The sequence below is a fragment of the Vigna umbellata genome, chromosome 11 (assembly GCF_029865625.1).
Source record: "Vigna umbellata cultivar VRB3 chromosome 11, Vumbellata_1.0, whole genome shotgun sequence".
In the NCBI taxonomy this organism is placed as follows: Eukaryota; Viridiplantae; Streptophyta; class Magnoliopsida; order Fabales; family Fabaceae; genus Vigna; species Vigna umbellata.
Genome location: NC_142175.1, coordinates 6,914,343 through 6,929,624, shown reverse-complemented (window position 1 = coordinate 6,929,624; position 15,282 = coordinate 6,914,343). Strand labels below are relative to the sequence as shown.

Sequence of the window (15,282 nt, the reverse complement as noted above, 5' to 3'; positions counted from 1 at the left end):
TCAACGGCGGTAAAACTCGATCACCACCTAAAATTCACCGATTCATAAGAATAAACCCACCAAAAGATCAGATTTATGATCAGAAATGGGAAGAGGAAGTAGATGAGCACATGCAACTAGAAAATTGACTTGCATGTTTCAAAAAGTTTTGGAATCTCACAAGAACTCAAGAACTCGAGACTCACCAGCCCTAAACGAGACTTTGATCGGTTGAAAATGTTGTTTTGGACTCCAATATGACTTAAATTTGGTCTAATTATAAAGTAGATTAAGTAAGATGAGAGATTTTTTAGAGAGAAGGAGGAGAAAAGAAGAGATCAGAACTTTGGAGAGAGAGAGAGTGCATGCATAGAATGGAGTAAAATTTTGAAACTTTTACTTATATACTACCGTAAAAAACCGATCGTCCACTCAAATGCATACACATGTCTTTCCACTTTCTCTGAATTTCTCAGTTCTTATATGCGTACTGTATGACCGTCCGATCAGCCATGAACCGAGCTATCAACCATCCAACAACGAAATGACCGATCAGTCAGACCACAAACAAGATAAGCTATTAAGAATAATTAGGTTAAACCTAAACCATATTACTAGCATATGAGTCGTAATTCGGTTATAACTAATTAAAAGTTCATCAAAGAAGTTTATAAATACAGGTTTGACATTCAGGTAGTGTGATACTTTTTACTATGCATTTATTATCAGACTATGTAGACAAACACTAACTTGAGTCTTGGAATGCTTTCTGCAAGGAACATCCGGATGAACTGAATAATACAAAAAGATTCAAGATTATATTGTGACCTAAACTTCGAATAAAAAGACAATTTGTGTAAGTAAACAAATCGAAACAATCATATTTAAGTTATTATATATATATATATATATATATATATATATATATATATATATATATATATATATATTAATAAATAGATAAAATATCACATAAAAATTATTTGGTGTGCATAATTAAGTTATTTAAACTACAATATTAAAAACATATATTAGACAATTTAGTTTTTAATTCAAAGTAATTGACATAAAGTAAAAAATATTCAATGGACAACTAAAGCCATTCCAATATAATATTTAGAACCATTAAAATGCGCCTATATAGCAACTATAATGATGTCATTGTTAGTAGAAGTTATATTCCTTATCTTTTAATTTTGTTATCTAACACGTCATGTCTTGCCAAACTATTCCTCGTCTCTTGATAACCTAAGTTAACAACTTGTTAACAAAACTTAGTTCGAAAAAACAATAAATTATAGAACATATAAAGGGGAAATGACTGCTTACAAGTATAGTGCATACATTCAATTTGATCTTCCAAACTCCACTTTAACTAACATCTTGCTACAGTAACCGCCTACTTTCAACATCATCTCAACTGTCCACGACAACGACCCTATTCTTGTCTCCTTACACATTTTCATTCATTATTTATAACACTAATAACTAATAATGCACCCAACAACATCACATCACACAACAATGCACGCTAATACGAAGTAACATTGCACTTTTCCATCAAAATTTGCAATTACCATTTCTATTCATTTTCTATATTTTCTATATAATAATTAGAATGAAAGCTTCACTTCACCTCACTCCACTCCACTCCACTCCACTTATCCACTCTTTCACGATGAAAAAATTCTCTGCTTACCTGTCATCCTTTCTTCTCTTCCTTTTTCTAGCACCCGCACGTGCCGACCTCCCCGGCACGTGGGAGGTTCTCGTCGCCGACGCCGGCATAGCCTCCATGCACACGGCCGTCACGCGGTTCAACACCGCCGTCCTCCTCGACCGGACCAACATCGGCCCCTCAAGAAAACTCCTCCCCAAGGGCCAGTGCCGCTACGACCGGAACGATGCCCTGTTAAAGCGCGACTGCTACGCGCACTCTGTCCACCTCGACCTCGAAACTAACCAGGTCCGTCCTTTGAAAATCCTCACCGACACGTGGTGTTCCTCTGGTCAGTTCCTCCCCGACGGAACTCTTCTGCAGACCGGCGGCGACATTGACGGGTTGAAAAAGATCCGAATGTTCAGCCCGTGTGACGCAACCGGGTTCTGCGACTGGAAAGAGCTAGAGGAAGTCGAATTGGCGGAAGGCAGATGGTACGCCACTAACCAGATTTTGCCGGACGGATCGGTGATTATAATCGGTGGAAGAGGCTCCAACACTGTCGAATTTTTCCCTCCACGCAAAAACGGTGCGGTTTCGTTTCCCTTTTTGGCTGAAACGGAAGACACGCAGATGGATAACTTATACCCTTACGTCCATCTTCTTCCTAACGGTCACCTTTTCGTTTTCGCCAACACGCGGTCGGTGATGTATGATTTCACGCGCCACGTCATCGTTAAGGAATACCCTAAATTGGAGGGCGGTCCGCGAAACTACCCTTCTGCAGGGTCCTCCGCGATGTTGGCTTTACAAGAGGACTACTCAAAAGCGGAGATTGTTGTGTGCGGCGGCGCGCAATACGGAGCTTTTTTGCTGCGGAGTACGGACTCCCCGGCGCACGGTAGCTGTGGGCGCATACTAGCTCTGGGGGACAACGAAAATCCGAAATGGGAAATGGAGAACATGCCGTTTGGAAGAATAATGGGGGATATGGTGATGCTTCCAAACGGCGACGTTTTGGTTATTAATGGAGCTATGTCCGGAACACAAGGGTTTGAGTCGGCTAGTAATCCTTGTTTGAACCCGGTTCTGTACCGGCCTGATCAACCGGTTGGGTTGCGGTTCATGGTTTTGAACCCTGGCTCAGTTCCGAGAATGTACCACGCAACGGCGAATTTGTTACCTGACGGGAGGGTTCTCCTTGCGGGAAGTAACCCACATGTTCTGTACCGGTTCGACGCTGAGTATCCGACCGAGTTAAGAGTTGAAGCGTTTTCGCCCGAGTATTTGTCCCCGGACAGGGCGAATCTTAGACCGGTCATTGAGGAGGTGCCCGAAACGGTGCGCTTTGGGGAGAGTTTCGATGTGGTGGTTTCAGTTTCTTTGCCTGTGGTGGGGATCGTCGAAGTGAATTTGGCCAGTGCTCCTTTCGCTACGCATTCGTTTTCGCAGGGACAACGTCTGGTCAAACTGGCGGTTTCCTCTGCTGCGCCAGACGGCGATGGGAAGTACCGGATTGGCGTCACCTCGCCACCAAGTGGGAAAGTGGTACCGCCAGGGTATTACATGGCCTTCGCGGTGAACCAGGGCGTGCCCAGCGTTGCAAAGTGGGTACACGTGGCGTAGCTGTGAAGTAACGAAGTTTGATGCTGTTTTCAAAATTAAAATTCTATTTAATTTTATTTACTTTTTGTTTATTGGGCAGCTGGAAAATTAAAATTTAAAATTTAGTTTATGCAATTGTTAATAGGCGTTGGCAGCGTAGCCGTTAATTGGAAACAATGATTAATGAGACTTTAGCAATGAATTATAGATATAATTAATACCGTACTACTACCATGTGATGTTTAGGTAGATGGATGTCTATGTATCAGATAGTTATGATGTGATCTCATGATAAAAGGAAATTTGTTTAAGAAAAATTAATGAACGAAATTTTTAATTCAGGATTGTCATTTTTAATCAAATAATTTAAACAGTGCTAATATTTTTATTATATTACGTAATTCAACAGAAAAAATATTACTAAATATTGTCTATAATGTTAAGAAACGTATCTATTTAGAATGACCGACAATTTATTATTAATTAATTTTAGATAAAATGAAAATTAAGAATTTAAATTTGTAGAAGTCCAGTGGTCCTGATTTCAATTGCTTTTTATATAAAGCAATTGTTACATGTGTCAAACCATAACATCAAGTATTAACAAGATGTTACTCTTTCAATGGATAATATATATATATCTATATATATATATATATATATATATGTGTGTGTGTGTGTATGATTTAATAAATATACTATATAATATAGATAATATGGTTCAACTAAATTTTATTAACCTAATAGATAGAAAATATTTTAAAATATTTTACTGATGTAGATATTCATGTATTTAAAATATATTTGACCAAACCTCAACTAGATTACACCTTAATATTTTTTAATATTATATATTTAGAGAATAATTAGTAAATTAGGTAAATTATGTAACATCTCAATTTAAGATATTACATGTAAATGAAAGGAAATGTTCATCATTTAAAAAAAATATAAAACTCTAATATAATCACAATATAGTAAAACTTTTAAACATTATTTCGTTATATTAAAGAGAAAATAGAATCTTTTCAGAAATAATAAACAATCCAATTACAACTGGAGTTAATATATTAAAACTATTTAAAATAATTTATTAAAAAGAAAATTAACATTTTAGAAACCCAAGCATTATTCTTCACTACTCGTCTTTTGTTCAACATCGTATCAACACCATTCTCTGTAATGTTATCTGGTCCTATACAAATACGATCATCGTAGGTGAAAATCAAAACCACAAAATGAAAGGAGTTGTTGAGACAAAATCGTTTATACGTCTAAAATCTCTCATGTTTTAAGTTTAACCAATATTAAACGAAATAAGAATATGAAAATACATTAGGATTGTAACTCCTGATTTATGAGATGTCATGGGTTATTAAAATTCATAAAAATTCAAAATTTATCATAGCATGAAAATGTACTTAAAAAAATCTTATTCAATTACATTATTTTGAGTAATAAAATAACGAATGAAATGCTCCAATTATATTGTCTTAACTTGTAAAATAAAATAACTTTAATTGAATCCTAAGGTTTTTCTCTATGCTCTCTCTAATCTAGCATGCCTTTAGAACATCTGCAATATCATCTGCTCCCGTATAACATATTCTACGATCATCGCTGATAATTTCATTCACAAATACAAACATGTATGGGGTAAGCTACCGATAAAACCATCATAACAACAAGATACATACATACTGATTATATCAACCATAATCAAACACACAACAAGATACATATCTTCTGATTATACCAATCATAACCAAACACACAAGATACATACCTCTTATTATATAAACCATAATCAAACATCAATACATAGTAGTAATAATAACAATAGGATTCATAATCCTCTAACATAAACCATTCAATCATACTGAATTACTTGATTCCCGATCTTGAATTTCGATCATCGATCCTTGATCTCTAACCCTTGATGTCATCACTAACATCTCACACATAGACCCTTGATCTATACACTCATTAGCATCCATGCTAAGTACTTAACATAACCATTATAGTAACACCACTATCAACATAACATAACTAGAAGCATCTCAAGTATCATGATCATCATCATAGATACACCACCATCATGAATATCCCAGTCATGAACAACATCATGAGCATCACCGTACCATAATACCATAGTGGAAATAATTCATCTCACTCTTGTACCCTACCTCACCGATTGTAGTCGCTCCTATAGCCCACATGTAGCCTTCCCTATAGGACATTTGTAGCCTGTCTCCTTCCAATGCACATAAGGCAAAATGAAGCACCTATCCGCAAATCGAACCAAGATTTACGAGGTACAAAAAGTAGACTTATCCTCTACTCTCATGCTCACCAATCACATACTTAGGTACATCCCAACACTTACTCATGTTTCACTCTTAACCATAAGTCAAATTGATCCTAAACATAACCATTAACCACAATCTCTTATTATCATAATGTTCCACAGCTCCTTGGGCTTGGTTCACGTCCATTCTTCATCAAATTCGTCATTTTTCACCAAAATACAGTGTGATAATCGATTATAACTAATGATAATCGATTATTGCCGAATAAAAGCACATCCTGGACTTGATTCAAACATTCAAACATACATACATCAACATATATCACGTGGAAACATACTTAACACATCATAAATGCATTCAAGCATCACATACCCATGTGACCATTGAAAACCACCTTCAAAACCACCATGAGTAGTGTCATGATTATGCTGCTTAATTTTGGATGATGTTGTTGATGAATATGCTGCTAAATTTGATTCTTTGCATGATAGGGAACATTTTTTTCTATCCTCTCTTTATACATGCATTGAATATGATATTGAGTATGAATCTATGATTGATGTTGATTTTTATATTGATGATTGTGAATCTGAACATGATGTATGTTCTGTGATGGATATTGATGTTGAATATGATGAGATGAGTGTTGTGTCTTTGCATGTAAATTCTTTAGAGTCCAAATACATTAACCGTTTTGCAAGAAGTATAGATAAATCTGACTTGCAGTCACCCACTCCAAAGCTTAAACCGCTTCTGGAAAACCTCAAGTATGCTTACTTGAAGGGTGAGGAGAAACTACCGGTGATCATTTCCACCTCTCTTAATGATGTTCAAGAGGAGAAGTTGTTGCATGAGCTACAAAAGCACAAGAAGACTATTGGTTGGACCTTAGCTGACATTCCTGGTATCAGCCCATCCATATGCATGCATAAAATTCTATTGGAGGATGGAGCAAAATCAGTAAGACAATCACAGAGAAGGAAAAACCTAGTGATTTTGGATGTTATAAAGAAGGAGGTAATCAAGCCTCTCCAAGCTAGGATCATCTATCCTATCTCGGACAATTAGTGGGTGAGCTCGTTCCATGTTGTTCCAAAGAAGACTGACTTCACTATAGTAAAAAATGAGAGGGATGAGCTCATTCCTATAATAGTGCAGAATAGTTAGAGGGTCTGCGTTGACTATAGGAGGCTTAACCAAGCAACAAGGAAAGATCATTCCCCCTTGCTTTTCATTGATCAGATGCTTGAGCGGTTGGTAGGTAAGTCTTATTATTGTTTTCTTGATGAAGGGTCCACATTATTGTGCCTATTCTCTACATAGGAAGGGAGTCCAATAACCCAACACTTATAACATATATTTGCATGGAAATCCCTAAGTATCATAAATTTGTTCTTCCTTAACATCAAACCCTTTGTTGGGATAACCCAACAAAACATACATATTACATTCATAGGGAAAATCCAACACAAATATAACATAAACCCTATGCCCATGCATACACAAACTCTTACCTAACAATAACAACATATAACCATAATCATAATCATATAAACATATATCAGATAAGGATTATTAATCAAAATAACCAAGAACACATACCATACAACAATAAACAAACAAAGGTAAGCTTTCTGATGAATCATTATTTTGTCATATTCACTTAGCATTCCACACCAAAAGGAAATAAAGGGTCAAGTGAAAAATAAATAAAAGCACACCCAAAACATCTAATTTCAATCCTCTTCTTGACTCCACCATTCATTTTTTTTATTTTTCTTTTCTTGCCTTGTCTTTTTTCTCTTTTTTTTTAGAACATAAATTGTAAGAGACAAGATAAATAGCATATAAACTCAAGAAGCAATAGAGGATCCAAGAAAACCAACTACCAATTCATAAGAATCCAATGAAGACCACACTTATTCCCAAAATAATTCGAAAGCTCCAAAATTTCCTAAGGTTGAGGTAATAATGTTTTTTCACTTAAGCCTAATGTATGAGCTTCAAAACAAAGAAAATGAAAAAAAAAAAAACTTAGGCTCAAAAGGATTATCAAAGGATTTGATCAAGGTAGGCTTATTTGGCTTAGAGACTTAAGAACAAAATTGCCTTTATCACTTCCAAACATGCATATCAGTCAAGAATAATCAAAAAAGAGTCAAGCCCAAGGCATATGTGCAAACAATCAAGAGATATATCACACACAAGAAAGAACATAAAGTGGCTCAAATCCTCACACATGGTATTTCTGTCACAATCAAATCAACCTCTCAAAAATCATAATCATTTTTCCAAGCAGAGAAAAGCAATGTTTTCACACCAACCAGTATCAATAAAGTGAAGGAAAAGCCCACAACTTAACTCAAAATTGAGAAATCAAGAGAAACATGAAAAATTTTACATAGGCACAAGCTTAAAATAAGGAAAAACAAACTAAAAAAACCTAAAGAAAGAAAAATCTCTCCTAATAGACCACTCTTAAACTACATATTATGCTCAATGTGTCATAAACAAAAGATCAAGAATCAGAACAATCAAAAGATCTGGACAAGTGCAATAAAAGTGGAGAAGGAGAAAGAAAACTCCCTAAGTTAGGGGGAATGAGAAGCGAGATCGAGTAGAGACGTCTCCTCCATAATTGCATCCAACAGTGAAGGATTGCTTTGGAAAGGCTCTAGCTTGTGCCCATTGACTTTGAAGCTTTTATTTGTGGATTCACTTTTGATCTCAACTACACCATAAGGATAAACATTAGTAGCAATAAAAGGTGCAATCCACTTTAAGCGTAACTTACCACCCATAAAACCAAGCCTACAATTGTACAACAACACTTTCTGCCCAACCTCGAAGTCCTTTCTAACAATCAAGTTGTGATAGAACTTGGTTCTCTCCTTGTAGAACTTTGAGTTCTCATAAGCTTCCATACGGATCTCATTAAGTTCATTCAATTGCAACTTCCTTTCATCTTCATCCTGATCCATAGAGAAGTTGCAAGTCTTCACAGCCTAGTATGCTTAATGCTTTATCTCAACAAGTAAGTGACATGCCTTTCCAAGGACAACCCAATAGGGAGACATCCCCATAGGTGCTTTGCAGGCAGTCCTATGCGCTCAAAGAGCATCATCCAACCTGTTACTCCAATCTTTTATGTTGGGATGGACAATATTCTCTAAGATCCTCTTTATCTCCCTATTTGAAATCTCGACTTGCCCATTAGTTTGGGGGTGGTATAGTGTAGAGACTCTGTGCGCAACCCCATATTTCTTAAGCAAAGCTTGCATGGATATGTTACAAAAATGGGTTCCTTGATCACTATATATGAACAATATGCTTAAGAGAGTTGGATGGGTTTTATGCTTGGCTTCCCTTTTTTCTGGCAGGAATTAAGATGAACAATATGAAAAAAGTTGAGGTAGTAAGGAGTTGGACTCAGGAAAGGAAGTAAAAGTGCACAAAAGAAGAGTCGCAATCACCGCTCAACGCCACTTTTACCGCTGAGCGACACTCTGAAGTATCGCAGTCACTGCTGAGGAGCAAAACTGCAGCTGAGTGTCAAAACTGAAGAGTCACACTTTCCACTGAGCGCCAAAATACCGTTGAGTACCATTTATTTAGGCTTGGGCTTATTTTCTGTAATTTGTAATAAACTATATAAGGTTTTAGTCGACTTAGGGTTGACATCTTTGGACAGAAAGAGGCGAAATCACACTTTCTTCACCCCTTGGAAGCGGATTTTGGATGCGAAAGCTCCTTTCTTTAAATTCTAAGGTTCTATCTTTCACTCTTTCATTGTTTTTCATCTAGTTTCACCATGTTTATGGTGAACTAAACCTCCATTGTTGTTGGGGAATCGATGTAATCCTTTGAAACTCTCTTGTATTGAATTGATTCTTGATTATATATGCTTAACTTCATTAATTGTTAGTGTGTTTCTTCTATGCTCTTTGCATGCTTTGTTTAACTCATTCAATTGCATGATCATTGATGTTATTTATATGGACACAAATAGATAAATCTAGAACTGAAGAAATTCTCCCTAGAGCAATATTACCTAGACATAGGGATAGGAGGATTGGTTGCCTTTAAGCTTTTATGCGAATGTAATGCATGAATAATTGCTAGGGAGACAAGACATTGTAAACTAGTAATTAGGATAGGCTTTCTGCACCGAGACATCGGGTTTAAGGTAAATTAGAAAGTGACATTAACATTAATGAAGAAAGATTATTCATGAATACATGAGAGTGGATAGGATAAGTCAGAAACCCCAACAACATCATCATTCCATATTTTACATCAATCACTTTTGCATCTTTCGGTCCAATTGATCAACACTTGCATTCATGTTTATTTTTCCGTAATATACACACAATGATTTTGTTTACAAGTCTAATTTAATCAAGAAATCACATAATTGTCTAGGCCAGTGAGTCCTTTGGGAAACGATACTTGGATTTACCACTTTATTATTACTTCATACGATTCGATACACTTGCCGTGTGTTAACAAGTTTTTGGCGCCGTTGCTGGGAATTAAAAATTTGTTTATCAAGTTTTTAGCGACGTTGTCGGGGACTCGTGGTTTAACTATTCTATTTATGTGATTATTGATTAGCTTTGACTTGATTTTATCTTTTCATCTTTTTATATTTTTTTATCTTTTTATCTTTTCATCTTTTCATATTTTCATCTTTTCCTCTTTTTATCTTTTCATCTTTTCATCTTTTCATCTTTTTATCTTTTCATCTTTTTTATTTTTTTATCTTTTTATTTATTTTTTATTTATTTTATCTTTTTATTTTTTTATTTTTTTATTTTTTTTATCTTTTTGAGCTAACAAATGTTTTCTAGGGTTTTGTGCCTAATGCTTGCAGGATGCAATTCGGACAAGAATTTAACTATATGAGCACTCAATTCTACCAAGGTAATCTCAATCAGTGGAGGAAATCTCACTCAAGCATGGATCAAAGTCAATTTGGTTTAGCTGCCGGACAATTTGAGAGACTACCACAACAACAATGGTAGCAACAAAACTCTCTGTCAGAAAGAATTGCAAAGTTAGATGACGTCTTTCAACAATTTATGCAAGAGTCCATCTCCACTCAAAAAAGCATTGAAGCATCATGTAAAAGGATGGAGATGCAGATTGGTCACTTAATTGAGAGATTGCACGGTAAAAGATTTTCAATGCAGCGGAAACTTAATCGAATAAGTACAAAAAGTAATCGATTGAATAAAATAGAGTAAGGATTAGAAAATTCAAACATTGAGTTTTTATAATGGTTTGACCAAGCCTACATTTAGTGTCCTTCCAACTACAAAAAGCCAATGCACTATAAAGATCAAGGTTTTTACAATAAGGCTTTTATAGAGACCTCACGTCAAAAATATAAAACACCTCTCAAACCTTCTAATCTAATATAGGCAGTCAACAACAAGACCAACAGCAAGAATCCCCTCTTCTGTCGTCTAATCCCTTTGAGGCACCCTCAATGTCAAGAACACATGCATTCTTCTTCCTGTAATCACAACAGGGAACTCAAACCAATCTTCACGAGATTGCAGAATCTGATCACGCAGTAACACCCAAGTGTGCTGATTTGATCAGTCTTTGAAACACAACAGTATTGTTCTTCAAGAAATCACAAGTTGTTGATCACCACGGTCAATCTTGTTTCTTGGAGCTTTTCCTCTCTTTCTATAAGATCACAATTTTCTGTAAATGATATGAAATTTTTAGAATCACAAAAAGTTCTTACAAAATTCAAATTTGCGTCAATTTATAGTATAACACATATCAGACGCATTTTAATCGATTGAGCTACTAACGTAATCGAAGATAACAATCAGTTATAATAGAATTAACAACCGTCAAACAAATAATTGAATGTACAATTAATGCAATCGACTATCATTTAATGCTTGGTCAACATATTTAAAAATATGACCGTTATGTTAGTTGTTACCAGCATTTAACAGATTTTCAAAACATCAACTAAACTATTCGAATACATAATGCATGCATTCGATTAAGTGAAATCTTTTTGCACAGTTTTGAAAACTTTTCTCTTTGAAAAAACTCACAGCACACTTCTAAAGAGTTTGTGCAAACACACGAGTTTTAATCGATTCACCCCATAATGTAATCGACTTAAAACTATTGTTTTGCCACACATTTAAATTTCAACCATAGTGCTTGCGATTTTTCTTTTCCCGAAAACATATGTCATGCATACACATATAAAATCACATATTTCACACAGTGATATGTAATGAACAACACAAACATAGCTCAAACATGTTCTCATATATGCTTTAACAGATTTACCACATTAAAAAAAAGCATATGACATGTAAACATAGAACATGTAACAGAGAATATACATGTGTTATTAATTATGTGTTGTCATCATCAAAAACTCAGATATTACTGAGATTGTGGGTTAAGTTAAACTTGTGTCCCCCCATCAACAATCTCAACACCCAATATAGAAAAACCTTAGCAAAACACTTAGGAATTTTAGGGAATAAAAAAAAATCTAAGTTAAAACACCCAGACGCTATGCTAAGCGATTGTTGAGTCAAAAACGTCTAAGAGAGTTAAAGCTAAACGTGTAAAGCTTATCCTACCCAAAGGGTATTCAGTTTAACTCTCGAAAAATGAAACAATGTTAAACACTGTCTAAATGTTAAAACATAAAACATAAAACATCAAAGAAAACACAAACAATGTTAAACACTGTCTAAATGATACCATGATCTAAATTATTACTTTGTCTAACGATGAAGTCTTTACTCAACACTTAGTATCTTTAGAAGAAAAACTTAATTGTTAAACGCTACCTCAACGGTAGGAAATCAAAAAACACTTTGTTGTTATGATAAAACATTAAATGACATTGAATGCTCAATGTTCAAAAACAACAAAAATGATAAGAGAAAAGGCATATATGTTGTATGCATAATCTACTTTATTCTTTGCAGATGAGCTACTTTACACGCATCAACAAGCTTTAAATTAAAATATTAGAAGTGGATGTTAGAGACAAAAGAGATATTCACATAATGTTCTTCACTTAAAGCGGTGTCTAAAAGAAAGTACAACCTACTTCAAGCAAAGTACTGAAAAAGCATGTCTGCTCTGACAAGTTGACTTTAACCAATGACTGTTGTACAAAAAAAAAGAAGACAAAAGAACCAAGGCCAAAACCTTAGTCTAACAGACACTTATCCAAAAAGCTTTTACATAGAAGATCATTCAAATGAAGAATTAAGAGGATAACATACAACAAAATATTCATCCTTTGATAAACGTTCATAAGAAAAACATAGAAAGAGCTCAAGAAAAAAAAAATCTGAGTAGAAAAAGAAAAGAAGAGAAAAGAAGAAAGGCAATACTCTTCATTATAATATTGCTTACTGATTGTAAGAAAGAGAGAAAGAGAAAAGAGAGAAACACCTGGGAGTGTTTAGACTGCATTGTATTGTAATCACATCCTCTTTGTGAGAGTAATAGTCTGAATGACTTGTAAGAAATCGTTGATTGCAATTTTGAAGAGAATTAAAACACTTGTTGAACTCAACTGAGTTAAAGAAATCTAGGCAATGTTGCTTAATACCAGGAGTGATGCGAGTACTTATCGAGTCTAGGATAACATGAGGTTATTTGCTCACTGAGGAGACTAGGAGTGGTGAGAATACTCATCTAGTCTAGGGTAACAGGAGGTTATTCAATAATTGAGAAGACCAAAAGTGATGCGAATATTGAGTTGTAATCTTGTTGAATATTATAGTGAAACCCTTTGCAGAGGAGATTGGACATAGCTCATTTAGAGTGAACTAGTATAAAACTATTTATGCAATTATCTCTTCTCTTGTCTAAATGTTTCTCTTGTAAAACCTGCCATTGTGCTTTTATTTCTAAATACAAGAACCTTCCGCACTAAGCGTTATTCTTCAACAAAGGAAGTTCTTACAAAATCTATAGTGTACGTTCTGAGTAGCACGTGAAAAATAACTATCTAGGTCGAGCAACTAAGCGTTTATTAGAAAAACTTAAAACTCAACGACGTACTATGTCAGAAGGATTGCGAAAAGAATTTGTCCATTAACATCATTCAACCTCCCCCTCCCCCCCCCCCCCTTTAGTTTTTTCCAAGTACTTCAATTGGTATCAAAGCTAACCTTTTGGGGTTAGTTCTTAGCAAGACTCAAGGAAACAATCCTGAAGAATGAAAAACGAAGGATACGCCATCAACCATCCTCTCTTATTCATGGGTGAAAAGTTCGAATACCAAAAGCAACAAATTATTGCATTCTTTGAATCATATGTCATATTGACATGTGAGACGTTGTGAAACACGACAACTACATTCCTATAGATAAAAATGGAAAGTCACTCTCAGAAAGTAAGTGGACTAACAAATAAAAGCAACACTACTTGTTAATTTTCAAACCTCGCAACTCATTAATGTATGCATGATCTGATGATAAAGGGTACATAAATGTCACGCTTACCAAAGAGCTAAAGAGATGTGTGATTGGTTCCAAAACTGATATAATTGGTCCTAAGAAACTAATGTAATATGTATTAAGTGTTAAAAATATCTAAAGGTAGATTTTCCTCTGCTTCTGTCAAAGAATTTGAACTAACATCATTTTGACTCAGATATCCGTTCACTAAAGATCCCTTGTTTCATCTAGAACAAATTTCAATAAGAACAAAAAGCATTTTGATTAAGAATCACATAAACACACGTGAATTTACACATCCAAAAATATTCAATAACAAATAAAATATTAAATAATGTTTTTTAAAAAATTATGTTAAATATCTCTCATATCAAAATCATCAAATATTATCCTCTGATCTAATCCATAACCTAGGTTAATGGGTTAATTCAAGAGTATTGTATCATGATAAGTTTGTACATATGTATGTGACAGTGTAAAACTTTTTTTTTAAAATTTTTCATCATTAGATATCTTAATTTATAGGACTTAAATTATCAATGAACTAAGAATATCTTTGTTATATAAATCTTATTACTTAGTAAACATATTACATATTTTTGACTTTAAATTGATACAAACTTTACATATTACATTTTAACAAAATTATAAAGACTGATCATTTGTTTGGTATAAATTGGAATGCCAAACTAAAAGATATTTACAAGTATAAACACTTATAATGTGTCATCTCCACATTATGAAGAAGTTGACAATCCGTTCGTACTGCGAGATGAAAAAAATGTCAGACATTAGGATAAACTTGCACAGCAAATCACACAGCCTCATCAAAATGCTCTACTAAACAGAAGACCACTGCCTTGGATATGATGTTTGAATTTAATAACTTAGGTCAATTATTTAAATGTTTACTCTTGATTATTCCTTTTTTAATTCAAGTATAATTTATTTTTAAGCCTTTTAATATTAATTCGTTTTCTAGTTAAATAAAACAATTAAGTTAATATATAAAAATTTAAAAGTTGATTACAAGTTTTATATGTTCAACTATAATTAAGGTAAGCGTATTTTAATATCAAAATAAAAAAATTTAAAAAGTTTAATATAATAAAGTTTTTTATATTAATTATAATTACTTTTACAAAATTTAAATTTTTAATAGTAATTAATATATGATTCAGAAATAAGGAAGTTTATTTGAAATTATAAAAACAATATCATTAATTATGCAATAATTTAAAATGTAATACATAAATAG

The 15,282-nt window shown here is 34.1% G+C and overlaps 1 pseudogene; it reads left to right on the top strand.

Annotated features, from left to right (window-relative positions):
- Positions 1–1,288: 1,288 nt before the first annotated feature.
- Positions 1,289–3,446, top strand: LOC148190866 (aldehyde oxidase GLOX pseudogene; annotated as a pseudogene).
- The last annotated feature ends 11,836 nt before the right edge of the window (positions 3,447–15,282 follow it).